The sequence below is a fragment of the Macaca mulatta genome, chromosome 16, assembly GCF_049350105.2.
Source record: "Macaca mulatta isolate MMU2019108-1 chromosome 16, T2T-MMU8v2.0, whole genome shotgun sequence".
In the NCBI taxonomy this organism is placed as follows: Eukaryota; Metazoa; Chordata; class Mammalia; order Primates; family Cercopithecidae; genus Macaca; species Macaca mulatta.
Window position 1 is genome coordinate 61,704,862 of NC_133421.1, and position 15,816 is coordinate 61,720,677.

The 15,816-nt window shown below is 35.9% G+C and overlaps 1 protein-coding gene and 1 long non-coding RNA gene across 5 annotated transcripts in view; one reads left to right on the forward strand and one right to left on the reverse strand.

The window, feature by feature from the left end:
• The window catches only part of SKAP1 (src kinase associated phosphoprotein 1), a 325,743-nt gene that overhangs the window by 122,278 nt on the left and 187,649 nt on the right, over positions 1–15,816 (forward strand). The gene's annotated exons all lie outside the window — the stretch shown is intronic.
• Positions 1,949–15,374, reverse strand: LOC144335647 (uncharacterized). Its single transcript, XR_013406642.1, has 3 exons — positions 15,206–15,374; positions 14,121–14,180; positions 1,949–2,447 (listed from the first exon to the last, which is right to left on the reverse strand). It is a non-coding gene; the product is annotated as an uncharacterized LOC144335647 (long non-coding RNA).

The following is a 15,816-nucleotide window of genomic DNA, read 5'->3' on the forward strand; positions in this document are numbered from 1 at the left end:
ATAATAAAGAATAAAGAGTTGCATAACAATATAGCAGGTATTTAAAAATGTCATACTCTTCTCCTTGGCTATTGAAAATGGATTTGATTATCTTTCTTGGTCTCTGAAAATGTATTTCCAAATAGATGGGAGGTTTCAAGAGACTATATATGTGGACATATATTTATATATACATACCAACACATATGTATATATTTATATCTATGCATAGAGACCCTTTATACAAACAAGGTTTTATGTGAATGCAGGATTTTGTGTCTACATAAGCCTTTGCTCATGGTTGAATTATTATAGGCCATCTTAAGTTAAGGATATTATTTATATCGTTAGAAAATTTACTTGAGAATTGTCAAGGCCGTGCTTACCGGGGAATTCAAAACATTTATGTATGTTAGAAGCAGGGGACTCATATGTTCTAAGTTTAACAAGAAGCTTAACAAAGTTATATTCTGGCATGAGTAAACTCCTGAAGACTTTTTAAAAATATAGTGAAAAAGTAACATGAAAATATTTACAATATGAATATCATAACCAAATTATTAGAACCACTACTTATGGTTGTTTTTTGCTTTAATAAAATGATGCATTTTTTAAAAGTGTTATCTAAAATCCTCTTGAGATTTGGAAATCAGCAGTTTCTTTTAGTGTCATATTGAAAGTAATACCATGAATTGGGATGAAAATGCTTATTTTTTAAAGTTCTTGAGGAAGAAAAAGCCCATACACCACCAGTTATCCCAATCAGAGCTCTCAGGTATTGAAAAAAATGATACTTTTAATGTCTTTATGAAATCTATGAAAGTTTATTTTTCTCAAGTGATTGTTTCACGAAGTACTTGTCAACAAGGAGGAACTGAGCTCAAATAAACAACAACAATAATAATAATAGCAAACACTTATATGGCTTTTATTATGTACCAAGGACTCTTGTAGGTGCTTTACATACATTAGCTCATTTAATCCTAGCAAAAATCCCATGAGGCATAGTTCCTATTTTTATCTCCATTTTACAGATAAGGAAAATGAAACTTGCCCAAAGGTTAGATAGCTTCTCCCCAGAACAGAATATGGAAACTGTGAGAAATTAGGACTCAGACTTTTAGAAAGACCTTCCATGTAATTGGATGAATGATTTGTCTCTCTATGCCTATTTCAGCTGTAGAAAATCATGATGTCTTCTATAAAAATCACATTTATGAAACATGCAACGTGTTTGCTAAGCAACAAAAAGGAAATATGTAGTATTTCCAGTCCTTTTAAAGCCTTGCAGTATTGGAGATCACTGTTCTTCACTGATGGCATGATGTAGGACTTCTAAGAAAGTTTTGCAGTCTTCTCATCAAAACTCTCTCGTCAGTAAAATATCAAATCCAAAAGTAAGTCTAGTTTAAGTGATAATAAGTTGTATACTTTTCTTAAAATTTGACCTTGTCTAGTCACAAGACAAGAATTGTGTTCGTTGGCAACAAAATTAGGTTACTCTGGAGCCTTTTATTATTTTTCTTATTTTGCTCTAAGGTTAGCTCAGTTGTACTTTTGGAAGGATGGGTGAAGAGAAATTAGGCAAATACAAAGGTCTTTTTCTTTCTCCTATTTTTAAAGACCAATTTCGCATTGTATCTTAGTGTACTAGGGTCTGGGTTGTGAGCCATTTACTTCACAATGAAAATTATGGCATTTATAGATCATAATTAGCTCTGAATTCTAGTCCGCCTAGAGAACTCAGCAAAGGGGTACATCCATTGGCTTGAGAGAAGGGGTTGGGGGAGCCACCTTGTGGCTGGAAGACGACCCAGCAGTCTCCAGGACTTGCTATGTTCAAAGGAGAAAGGAATGGAGATGAGGCTGGAAACCAGAGATAAATCAGAAATATCAATCACTAAATATTTGCGGGAAGTGGTAAGGGATATAAATAGAATCTATAACTACAATAACACTGAAGCTGTAGTTGTAAATATACATTATCCTCTTTAATATGACATAGAGTAGATTGAGAACTGAGAAATTATTAAGACCCCCACACAAAAAAAAAGGAAGAAAGAATGAAAACATTTAAGTTAAAATTATGTTCATTTTGTAATTCAATAAAGAAATCCCAGAGACATATTTTTAAATTTAATGTTGTTTTCTAAAGCACAGAAAAAGCCCCACAGACATCTGTTTGCATACATTGTGTGTCAGGCAACATCAGATCTGAATGGAATTTATCTAAATTTTATATGCATGGCTTGATGTAAATTGAAATAAATTGTACAGCATACTCTGCGTGGACATATTGGTTTTTCCATCGCTGCTTGAACTTTTAACCCCAGGGCCTGAGCCGGTCACACGTTGACCTGTCTGAACTCTGCTGGTAGATCCAAGTATGGAAGGCTGACCTTGCATCCATGGCAACCATAAAGTAGGGTCCATGACTCTTCTCTCCCTTTCTCTCTCTTTTCTCCACACTCCAAACAAAACAAAACAAAACAAAACAAATTAGTATATTCTCGCACAGTCAGTCAGTGTAATCTTGGAATAGTTTTGCCAAAATGCATTTTGCCCCTAACCTAAGCTCTAAGCAAAGCTTTTTCAGCTTGCTTGTCAGATGTTAATGAAACTTTGAAATGAAAGCCTTTATGAAAGTTAATGGAAAAGACCCCTTCCTGGGACACATTCAGTTTGCTTGTCTACTACTATAATAAAATATACTTCACATACTCATATATTAAGTAATGTTGCTATAGGTGTGTTAGACATGCAGATGAAAATTATGCTTGTCTGGGAATTCAACATAATCCTTTGTGGGTGGATTAAAAAAATACCTACATAAGGTTTTACCACTACCTACAAAATCCACTTCAGATCTAATGTTTTCCAGTGTCATGGAATGATGTATCTGAAAGGAGTAATAAGCATTAGTGATCTAGAGTTGATTTCTCTATTATAGGTTGTAGTCTCCATTTTAATTAAGGTACTTTTATACTTTTGGTTTAATTTAGATGATCTTTAAGTTCATGTAACAAAAATTATCACTTTCACAATCTTGATGGTAGTCTAAAGGTGTTATTGATTCATTCTTAAATTGAAATTCTGTTCATAGGATGTATTTGTGGTTCTTCATTTATTAATGTAAGAAGCATTTGTTGAATACTTACTATGGTAAATAACTTCTAACAAGTATTATGGGTGATTTTTTTTTAAAAGGTGTATACCTGCTTATAAGGAATTATAGTTTTGTTGCAAGATAGGTTATATTACTCAGAAAGAGAAAAACTAGAGAACAATTAGACAGCAGTGACAAATGCATAATTTTTTAAAATTGTGTACCAACTGACAAGGAAATGTGGCGTAATGGAGTGACCAACTGGGAGTGGATTTAATGAAGTAAGACCTCTTATGAACAAAGCCTTGAAAAAGGTGGTTGTCCAGGACGACTAAGTAGACATTCTAGGTGTGGGAGGTTTCATAGAATAAGCAAAATCTGGGGTTGTGTTGGTAATGTAGAAGAGTTAATAAAGAAAAAAAAATAACCAGAGAAAATGGGATATGTTACACTGGGAATAACAAATATCTTTGAATGCTTATGGACTAATCTGCCATCTTTTCAGATCCTGGGGTCTCTATACATACTTCAGTTATTTGTTTCTGAAAGTTTCGCAACAACAAAAATTTTTAACACATTTGTCAGGTTTGAGCTGTAGAGGCCTCTATTATCCTTTTTTAGAAAGAATGAAGAAAATTTTAACTTCTAGAAGCTTTATGTATAAACCTGAAAATCTCAAATGTTCCACAACTTGTCTTTGGGCAACTACAGGTAACAGGATTGATAGGAGAAGAGTCTGATGAAACTAAAGTTTTCATTTAGAGTGCCCATAAGATAGTTTAAAAACAGCAACAAAAACACCACAAGAATATTTTTTTTTGGTCAGGCCATATTGAAAATAAAAAAGGCAATATAATGTAAGCAAGAATCAGGAAATTCTCCCAGTCTGCCCTTAGCAAATTCTATGAACTTGTGAAGTTACTTTATCTCTGTGGGCCAGAGGTTCCTCATTTGTAATAATAAAAATATCTCACATATACTGAATCCTTACTTTATAGCAGGCACTAGTGTTCTAAACACTTTAATTTAATTCTCACAACAACCCTATCAGATTATTGTTCCCAGTTTACAGAACTGGGAACTCAGGGACAGGAAACTGAGGCACTCCCATCTTTTCCGGGATCACATCCAGCTAATCTAGCTTTAGACTTTATGTCCTTCAGCCACTATACCAGAGGTCAGTAAACATTTTCTATAAAAGGCCAGATAGTAAGTATTTTAGACTTTGTGATCCATACAGTCTCAAGAGCAGCAAATGTGCAAATATATCATAGTGTGCAAGTGGCCTTAGACAATATGTAGATGGATGATTGTGGCTGTGTTCCATTATTATAGGCCAGGTGCAGTGGCTCACACCTGTCATTCCAGCACTTTGGGAGGCCAAGGTGGGAGGATCACTTGAGTACAGGGGATTGAGGCTGCATTGAGCCATGACTGTACCACTGCATTCCAGCAGCCTGGTCAATAAAGTGAGACCTGTCTCTTTAAAAATAAATAAATAACAATAATAACAACAAAAACTTGACACTGAAACTTGAATTCCATATAATTTTCACATGTACAAAATATTATTTTTCTCTAACCATTTAGAAATATAAAAACCATTTTAAGCTTCTAAGACCTACAAAAAATGGTGTGGGTCAGATTTTGCCCAAGTCATAGTTTGACAACCCCTGCACTATACTATATTGCCTCTCAATATACAGAATAAGGAGTTGAACCTGATGGTCTCTAGTTCATTACTACTATTAAAGAAACAAAAATTTCCCAGTCAGAATGGATTTTATTAAAAAGACAAAAGATAACAGATATTGGTGAGAATGCGGAGTAAAGGGAACTGTTTTTGTTAAATAAATTTTTTAATTCAATGACTTCCTAGCTCCAATGGTAGGGTTACCACTTTGAATTCAATACTATGTAACTAAAGAATTGAAACCTGTCTTGGAAAATAAGACTTCCCATAAATTGTCTTTGGAAAACAAAGACTACATCTAAAATGTCTCAGAAAGATGAAGAATTACTTCTGTTTAGTTGATATTTTGAGAAAGATGTTTCATTATATCTTTTAAAAAGCCACTTTATGTTAATGGCTGTTCCTATCAGCTTGTGTTCCTCATGTTTAGTCTGAGTCTCTCATGATGCAGCAGAAGCTCATTAGCTCTAATTTCTAGAAGTGGAGATGAGCTTGCCTCTGTCTTCTACACAATTCTACAGTAACTTCTATAACTTCTACATCACCTCCTGCAGCTGAAGATAAGAATTTCCCATCATTCTCCCACACTTTTATTCTTTGCTTATCTACATTGCTTTCTGTTCTTCCAGCTATTATTGTAACTTTCAAAGGAATCTACTCCAAAATGTGTTTATCCTCTTGTATGATAGAACCAGGAATTAGACAGGTTAGAGACTTCCTTTCCTTATCTGTATTTAAAAGTTGGATTTCCCAAAAATGCATATACAAAAATGTCTATAAGTATCATTATTACATAAAATAAGTGTTTTTACAGGGGTCCATATGCTTAATTTATAGTTACTTTAGTTGTATAATACTTTGGTATTACGTTAGATGTAGCAAATCATCTCTTCTTTTAAAATCAAGTAATATAGCTGATTGTGAATTTAAGACTCTTCATTTTTTCTTTTAGCTTTAAAACTCACAACCATTCCCAAGTTTACTTCTGTTTCCTTAGTGTCTATTGAGGTGATCTCATGCATATTATGATGTTTCTGTATATAATCCCCAGTTATAACCTTAGCATTCACACTCCTGAATAGTCTAGTGAACTGTGTGCCTTAGGGTTTCCCAAACATTGACAATTTATTTCATAGATAGCAAGAAAATATTCCCTTATTATTTAGCAACCTTCTATGTGCCTAGGTATGATAAATTCAGAGGACCATATTTCATCTTGGAAATGCCCATCGGAGTCAAATTTTTTAAGGCTTTTCCCCAAGCCTGTGTATTCTACAGATATTCTGTCAGAAAACTAATATTTTGTACATATATAGTTTTCTGACATAAGATGGTTCTATAGCCACAAAAATTGAGGAGCATGAAGGAAAGCAGTCCCTTTAAAGTCCACCTCCTTTATGTGTGTTCAATATGGTCTTAGCATACTTACTCAACAACTTTGGTCACAGAGCTGTAGTGAGACCAGGTGAATAAACTGCTTTTTAAGAGTAAAATGCTCATCTATTTATGCTTCCAAGACTACTGAGTAATATTTGATGAATTACATAGGCATTAAGGTAAAAGACTATTCACAGTTTATTTGAAGTGGTTGAGATGAGAAGTGATTTGAACAAGAATATCTAGGGATAGAGAGCCTTCAAAAGAGAAAACCATACTGTGACCAGGAGACCCCCTTCCCTACTACAGTATCACAGGACAGTGGCCTTGGAATGCTCATCACCTGGTAACGTCTTAGCGTAACCAGAAAGCACATTTAAAGTTGCTTGTGAAGTAAGACTCTAATATTTCTTTGGCCAAGTTTGCTGCCTTTAAAGACCTTTATTTTGAGAACAATCTGTTCAGTGACTAAGCTAATCAATATGTTTTTGTCTTGTTTTTTCACTTTGTACTTATTTATGTATTATTTTTGTAGCATTTCAGTGATCTTTAAAAACTTAAATTTTAACTTCTAAATTTGAGCAATTCTATATTTTAAGATAAAGTTTAAAATATATAATTACCCAAAACACAGCTCACTATTTTAAAATTATTACTCCCTGTGATTTGACTTCTTCAAATCACTACCAGTCTTATATGGAAATTCTGTTTTTACCAATAATCTGTATCCCTCGCTGGACTCTGGCTTTTTGCAGCCCTAGCACAATGCTTGTCACCAGGTAAGTGCTCCCAGAGTGTTTGTTGACCTAAACTGTTGAACCGAACAGTGACAAAGAGGGTGGATTTTAATTGAGCATTAGAATGCACCACAGAAACTCATGGATTCTTTGTATTTTTGGTGTTTAGGCCCATTCTAAAGGAATGCTACAAATAAATAACTATAATATACCAGTATTGACTTCCTTGGTCATTTCACTTTGCTTGCAATAAGGTGGACAGCAAGGTAGGGTAGAGAATTGAAAGAGTAACTTCAGCATATACACATGTGAAAGAAGTTGAGTGGCACTTCAGCTGCTCCTCACCACTCTTAAAGGTTTTCCATGAAATGGAGGGGAGAAGGAACCTTCCCTTCCTGTTAGTGAAATTCCATAGCAATATAAGACACCCAAGGGTAACATAGTAGTACAAAAGTCCCTACATCTCATTGATTGTCTTTAAGTGTTTGGATTTGAAGTAAGAATATGTGATCTTCTACCCTCTGCAGAAAAAAAAAACATATTTATTAAAGATGTCCTATCAATATATTATTATAGTAGTGATTGGTTCAATTCCTGGATATAGTTTAGTATATATCATATCAGTCACCTGAAGCACTTTCTGGGAAAATGCTCAAGAAATATAGGCTAGCAAATAATACAAAAAGTGGTTTATGTTTGGGTCAATGGGAGACTCAATAAGTTTGGGTAATTAGTATGTTTTGAATTCATTTTTAAGTTGTTGATCGCTACCATTGATCATTATGATACGCTATTTTGTGTTGGATTATTTATTGTTGATTTCCTATAATCTTAACAGAAAATCAAAATAACATAGTCTTCATTATACTTTTTGATAAATGATAATATTTTTTAAATTTTGTTGTGTACAACCGAGGATGAGATGTTTCCTAATTCTGTAAACTCATTAGAGAAAGCTATGTGCCCTGATGCCAGTAGCTTTGAGACTACTGCAAGGTTCCTAACATGGTGGAAGAAAATCAGGAGCCAGGGGACCATAAGGAAGGTCTAAGAAATGTAGATTCAGGCTGGGCGCGGTGGCTAACACCTGTAATTCCAGCACTTTGGGAGGCTGACATGGGCAGATCACCTGAGGTCAGGAGTTGGAGACCAGCCTGACCAATGTGGTGAAACCCCCGTCTCTTCTAAAAATGTAAAACTTAGCTGGGTGTGGTGGTGGGTGCCTGTAATCCCAGCTACTTGGGAGGCTGAGGTAGAAGAATTGCTTGAACCCAGGAGACGGAGGTTGCAGTGAGCTGAGATCGCACCACTGCACTCCAGCCTAGGTGACAGAGCAAGACTCCATCTCAAAAAAAAAAAAAAAGAAAGAAAGAAATCTAGATTCAATTCAGACACTCACGGAGTCTCTACCATGTGCAATGCATAATGCTAGGTGCTGAAGGAATATAAAGATGACTAATTGGGAATCTCCCTGCGAATTTATAATTTAGTGGCTATTGGGCTGATGGGAAGGGATGGTGGGAATAGAGAGGAAACAAAACAAGAAGATCTTTGCTCATCTTCCAAGGAGCAGTTTCAGTAGTCTACTAAAAAACAGAAGCCTAATTATTAGGGATCTTAGAGTGAGTACTCAGAAACTAGAGGTGGTGGGTATATGTTACCTAAAAAAAGTTGTTTGGTGAAAAGAAGGAAAGGGATAAATGGTAGGAGGAGAGAGGACCTTTTTTGGTTATTTTGTTTTAGTTTTAGGAGAGGGGAGATCTGAGCTGATTTTCCAGCATATCAGAAAGAACCAGTCTAAAAGAGAAGATGATAGATAGAATCAGGTCTTGGAAAGGTAGAAATGGGTCAGTCAATACTGTATAAGAATCAGTCCTGGCTAACAGGCAGGGCACTCGTTCCTTAGAGAAACGAGTTAAAGTATAGAAGAGATGAAGATACGGAGATATTTTTACTTGAAGGGAGGAGAAGTCAAAGCCATTTACTAAGAGTAAAAAGTCATGGAGTAGGGACTGGCCTAGGACTTAGGGAGACTGGAGAGTGGAAGTTTAAGGCAGCCATTAAAGAGATGTGATAGGATTAAGAGAAGACACATTATTGTTAAGCAGTAATTAACATATACAGTGAAAACCATCTCAATCTATTCAACAAACATTAATCACTAAATGGAGAATTCATGGAGGAGCAAAACGCTAAAAGATTCTGATCCATTTCATTTTTAGGCTCACCCCTCATCACTCTCTTGGTGTAATATGTGGTTAATAAATATAATATAGCCTCCAGACCATGGAAAATCACATACAATCTCATACTGAGTTGTCTGTCCCTTTGACACCAGGACCCAGTCCTGAAGAAGTATCACATTCACAGAAGCACAATAAAAGTAGGAATTTCTGTCCTCAAAAATACCTGAAGCCCATTTTACAAGGCAACTTTCTCCTCCTTTTTAAAAATCCCCGCAACTCCCTGGAGCCTCTCACTCTCCTGTCCCAGAACTCTCTCACAGTCCCATGCCATTCTGCCTTGTCTCTCTTAATCCTTGAAGATATGGGGTGGAGACTGATTCTTTGCTCCCTGTCTTCTACCGTCTACCTAAGTATCTTATTCTTCACATTCTCTCCATACTGCATCACAAGGCCAAAACACTTGTCTGAAAATGGCAAAGCCCTCCCTGGATGATGGTGAGCCTGGGAAGGACCTGAATTAGTGAAGCCAGAAACTCTTGAGCACACAGGGGAAATAATAGGCTAGGAACACTCATAGTTAAAAACCGTTTTCTCATAACACTGCAGCTTCATGACCTACGCTTATTTTGAAGAGGATTTGAAACCATGACCTGAAATACTGAGTCTACCTTTCGTCTTACCTCCTACATGTGAAACTCATGCCATAAACCCTAGACTCACAGGATTATTCATCATCATTCCCCAAACCCAGCCCTGTGCCTTCCACCTGGAGTGCCTTTCCCATCCTCCCATCCACCCACTCATCCTTCAAGGCCATGCTCAAACTCCCTCTTCTCTAGGTGGCTTCCTAGTTGCGCCAAATTGGACTCAACCCCTTCCTGTCTTGCATTTTACTTGATCAGTTATCACAGCTGTTACCTACCACCATTTACCTGCATTGTATTATATACACTGGCTTCTCCAAAGGATTGTGGGCTGTCAGCACATATTAGACATTCAATAAATGTTTGTCAAATTGATCCCCTAAAATGTGATTGTATGGTCCAGACTTTCAAGTCACACACACACACACACACACACACATACATATTCGTCATATCCTAAAGAACTTTCAAAGAACCTTCAGATAATAGCAGTCTCCTGTTCTATACTATGTCTTAATGTGCCACAGAGTGATAGTCTCCCCCTCTTCCCCCTTCAGTGATATCTGGAGGTTTTCCTCCCTTATACATCAGAAATACTGAAGGATGGAAAACACTATACCAGATAGATCCAAGATAAATGTTTACTTCCTTCAGTAGTCTAGCTTATGAGTATAAAGCCAAATGCTAGACAGTACACTGACACCACAAAGACAAACGAAATAGACAGGAACTTTAGAAAAGGGAAAGGAATCAGCCAATAAGGGCATGCTCCATTGTGTATGTTACAACTCAGGGAAGAGAAAATGGCAGCAAAACCAAATCTACATAAGAGTTTATATCCCTTTCACTACTGAAATATGGTTTGTGCTGAAATGCCAACAATCTGTGATCACCCACATGAAATGAAAATGCTCATATTTATATGGTGCTTTTCTTCTAGAGAATCCCAAGGTGCTTTATAAATTATAAATATGAATGTTCCTTATGCAATGTCCCTGATGTTCTCCATACACAAAATCCAGTTTCTGATGGCCAAAATCTCCCCCACGCCTGCCATACCACTGAATATTAAACCTTTTTATCAGATCACAATTTTTTATCTTTATAAAAATCCACTGTATTGAAAGGTCTACAGTTTACACTATTTGTCTTCTAACATATGCTGCATCCCTCCTACCCACTTCCCTTCCCCCACTAACGTGGAAAGTGAATTCAATTAGATTTAAGACAAAGAGTAATTGCATTGGAAAATAGAAAAAATATCTCATCCCATAGTGATTAAGCTCTTTACCTTATAGAAGGAGTTTAACTCTTTCATGAAAACAGGATCTCATGAAATATATGAATACAGGGATTTGCTAAATCAAAATATAGTGTTTTGAAGCGAATTACGTAGTCATCAGGGAGCTTTTTGCTCCAAGGGAATAGCGTACTTCTCAGTGTAAGATGCGTAAGAAATATAAAATAAAGTCTAAAACAGTTATGAGTTTTTAATTTTTGTCTTTTAACTATTCTTATTTTATAGTCAGTATCTCAAAATCTGAAACTTATTCTAAACTCTTGGATTCCTGAAAGTGAATTCAATCATCTACTTTTCTAGAATTAGGAATCCAGGGTAACCCCTTCCACATAGTTAATCAGAATCAGTCCAAGGAGAGCCTGAGTTATCCATGCTGCCAAAACTGCTTTGCCCGCAGCTTCTAACTAGTTGTTTGTTGATGCTCACTCTGACTTATGCAGAAAAATAATAAAATACTCTAATGTGACAGTTTCTTTATAGAAGTCCGGAAACTTTAGATGACCAATAGCTAAGGATGACATACAGAACTGTCATTTCCAATAAATATTTAAGGTGGGGAAGATGGTGTCAACTGCAAGGGAAGCTGTTAAAAGGTAAACGTTGGAACATCTGGAAAGAGTCTGAAATCAAGAGGCAGGTCAAATGTGCAGGTATAGGCTGCAGTCAGCCCTGTGGGAGTGGCTGCTCAAGGTTAGAGTGCAGCAAACAGAAGAGATCTTTCTGAAAACAGGAAATAGGTTCAGGTGCCTTCAACTAAGAAATCTCCCTTCTTGGACCTTTTTCCACTTGTATTATTTAGGCATTTCATACCTATCAGAGTGGTTTGGCTTAAGTAAGACTGAGACTGCCAAAATTTCTGAAACTAGCCCTGTTTTTATACCTTCAGTGGTCCTTCGTAATGGTAAAGTTATATAGGTCCAATCCCTTATAGGCCCGTTTGTTGTTTTTAATAACCAATAAAATAAGAACCACACGTTTTTATGTCACATTTACAAAAACTCTAGCAGCACAAGGCATTGGCTTGGTTTCTCATGGCAGCATGGCTTTTTATCTTTTGAGTAGTGCCTAGACTGAACCACATATATTTTTAATCATTGATGAGACTCTACTTTTAATTGGTTAATACCCTAAAAGGGAGGTAGGTCTGATTTAAAAGGTAAAGCAAGGGAATAAAACTGAACACTTGTTTTAGAAGTTTTGTACTACCTATCTCACCATTTGATCTTGTTTTGCCCCCATTCCTAACTAAGGATGATTATATCTGTAACTATTTATAAGGTTATAAGGTCATTTATATTGTTCTTCAAGATCTGCTGGTGAAAGGCACTATATAAATAAATCTCCATGTTAGTAAATGTATATATTTACCCATATCTACAAAACCTCTTGTACATAGGACTGATTCATTTATTTATATGTACTTAGTTTGTTAATTTTAGCAAAATTTGTGTCATGATAAATAGTTTAAAATAATTATACATGTTAACCAGGGATTAGAGAGACTGATTAATAGACTTAGAATAGGCAAAAGAGTAAAATAAAACCACCATCTATTTAGGTCATGGAATCAAGTAAGTTTAGAAGTTCTTAAGTGAAATGTTTTTAGTCAGTCAACAACAGGGTAAGGCCTGCCAACAGGAGTATCCATAAGGAAGTAACACAAGGATTTTTTTTTTAATCTAGAAATATGTGAGTTAGGAAAATTAATGTCTAACTCCTTAGAGAGTGCTCCTTTCAAGTTTGATAAAGGTCATTTTCAGGACAGTCTAAGAGAGGTTTCAGTTGAACTTCCACCAGCAGGCCTTCAGAAAAGGAAAAATGGCTTCAGTTTCTGAAGCTGTTGTGCTTTTTTTTCTTTCTAATTAAAGATTATAAAATGCAAATGATTACCTGAATTCTGAATACTTTATAATAATATTTTCTATTTTTCTCTGAAAAAAAATGAGGAAGTTATCACTTTTTCCCAAGACTGGAATGGAGAGAATACCAGCCAACCATGATGCAGTGAATGTGTGCCAGTGTCTACTCCCAGCTGCTCACGTAAATCTTTCCTCACAGCAGGATTTGAACAAAAACTCATCACTTAATTGAATAGTTCAAATGCTACCGAGTAGGAAATTTTAGTTAGACCAGAATATTTGTAAACTTAAAGTAGATATATGTATTCTAGCAACATATATGGTATTTTGAAATATCAAAACAATTTTAAAGAAATCTGTGCTCTTATGCCAGTCATGGGTATTACTTGTAATAGGACTTTGAAAGTATTTCTTTTATACTATAGCTGTTTCGTAAACAACAACAACCACCTTGCTTCATTTTCCTTTTTATTTTTGAGCTATTCGCAACCTCTTTTCCAATAGTGAGAAACAATGCAATTAATTTTCTCCAGCGCAATCATGCATAGATTTAATAAGCATCCGAAGGTAGGATCCATCTGTAAAGTATGCGTTGCATGCTAAATTACTTCTCTTCTGTGGTTTTTTTTTCTTTCCAAACCTTAATTAATTGAAGAAAAAAATGTTTATTAAAGTGGGAACAGGCTGGGCTCTGGCTCTCCGTCTCTGGTTCAAAAGTTCATACAATTCCCTGAAGGCTCATCTGAATGTGTGTGTCTCCCTCTCACAATCTTTCTTTCTCTGTCTCTATAGTAGGGATAAATGCCTAGAAAAGGTATATTGTTTTATTCCCAGGATCAATTTTAGTGATCTTGAGTAAACTAAGTTTTTCTATGTACAGATTTGCATATATCATATGTATATATAATATGTTTTGCATATATTACATGTTTACATAAATAGTATATACACATAGACACACAAATGTGTTATTTACTCATTTTCCTAATGCTTAGAATTTTAAAAAATTTTTATATTACTCTCAGTGGTATCTTTAAACAGGATGTAGATGGAGACCAGGAAGTATAATTCTACAGGTGGATCTCAGACAGGAAAATAAAGGAATTATGTATGAAAAGAAGCTAGATCCTTATGGATAAATTTAGACCAGACACAAAAATATTGAATATATCCAAATAGAGCAATGTTTACCCATAAACAGAGAAATGGAAAAAAAAAAAAAAACAGGAAGTGACTCACTCCTGTGAGAGGCTTTGGAAACTGAAGACATTTCCTGATCTGCGGCAAGCTTTATGTGACCTAGGTGAAAAATGGCAAGCTTATTGTAAAAGAAAAAAAGTATCTTTAAAGATGGACTCAGAATTTTTTGAATCCTTTGAATTGCTTGCCTAGGATGTCATCACCTTTCTTTTCTTTTTGCAAAGTATGACTTTTTTCTCCTTATCATATGCTACAATTTTTAGATCCTTGTTTAAAAAAGAAAGGAAATACAAGTAGTAGTTTATGTTCAAATTGCTAGTTTCTCTTTTTAGTTTAAAGTGCTGTAAGTCTTCTTCCTTAACACAAATAAGGTTTGCACTGTCACTTCCAGATTTAGACGTCTATGGAATCAGAAAACAGTGCTGAACTTGACTGTGATCTTGCCTGATTGAAGTCAACTTCCTTTGCCCAGTTGCTTTGTGCAAAACATAGTGATCATATAGGAGACTAGCAGAGGACTTTCTACAGGTTGTTTCATTCTCTCTTTTAGACTTTTGTGCCTAAAACTACTGGTCTGTTAGTCTAAATTTTTACAAATAGACATTTAAATTGGGAAAAAATAAGCAGTACCGAAAGCTATTTTACTTTGGTGTAGATGCAGTCTTTGTCATGGTGGCTCTTTTTGTCACATACATGTACCATCATATACCCTTGCCATGCGTCAGATGAGCCATGGGGACATTCCTGGAAAGAATTTTAAGGAATCAACATTCCATATTTTCCTCTCAAAGTAACCGTTGCTACTATATATTGACATGTACAGATTTAGGCCACTTTTGAAAACTTGTGAGTCAAATCACATGGAGGTGATGCTGAAGTATCATCACACATAACAGCCATAAATGATGCCTTGGGAACTTGAAGACTATACTATGTAGGTCACGTACTATGTAGGGCATCTACTTTTGTGTATTACATGTCATAATCTCCCCACACCCAAAATTCTGTGACTTTTGGAAGAATCTCGATATTGCTTTCTACACAGATTTTGGTTTAGACTTCTGTGAAAACCCTGAATTGAATAGCTGTGGGTTTCACAAATTACATGCATGTAAACAACATACCTTTGAAAGGAGGATGTGTGGGCCCTTTCTCCTATATGCTTATGCCTCTGTTGTCGTAGATTGGCGTCCTTTGTGAGCTATTCAGTGACATTTCAGAGCCATTTTGCTCTGCAGAAAACCCGCAGTTGTGTTTCTTTAGCTGACACTATGGCACTTGCACTCGAAATTGCTAGTTAGAAAAAAAAATTGTTGAGGCCGGTGGCTGTAATCAGCGTTGTTGCTGTCTGTTTCCTCAGACTAATAGCAGAGAGATCCGAGTCTGAGAGTTCAAACAGAGGTTATCTTTCCCAGGTAGCATCTCGTCCAACGAGAATTTGATTTTTTTCTATAGGACTTTACTCCATTAGATTAATGAAATTTCAATGAGAGCCTGGCGCCCCCTGAAGCTTTGTTAAGAAAACAAATGGTGATTCTGTAGGTGTGACAGCTTGCTTGGAGAGTTACCAGAAGGTGAATACATCCCCACAATCCAGGCAGCCTGGAACACATTGATCTCTATTTAAAGCACCAATCGGATTTTTGTTAATTATAAATGATTGATCTGCAGTTTTTTCCTCTTTCTCCTCTTACATGTGTGGTTCCCCCTCCTTCCCGCACTTCTAACTTCTTTG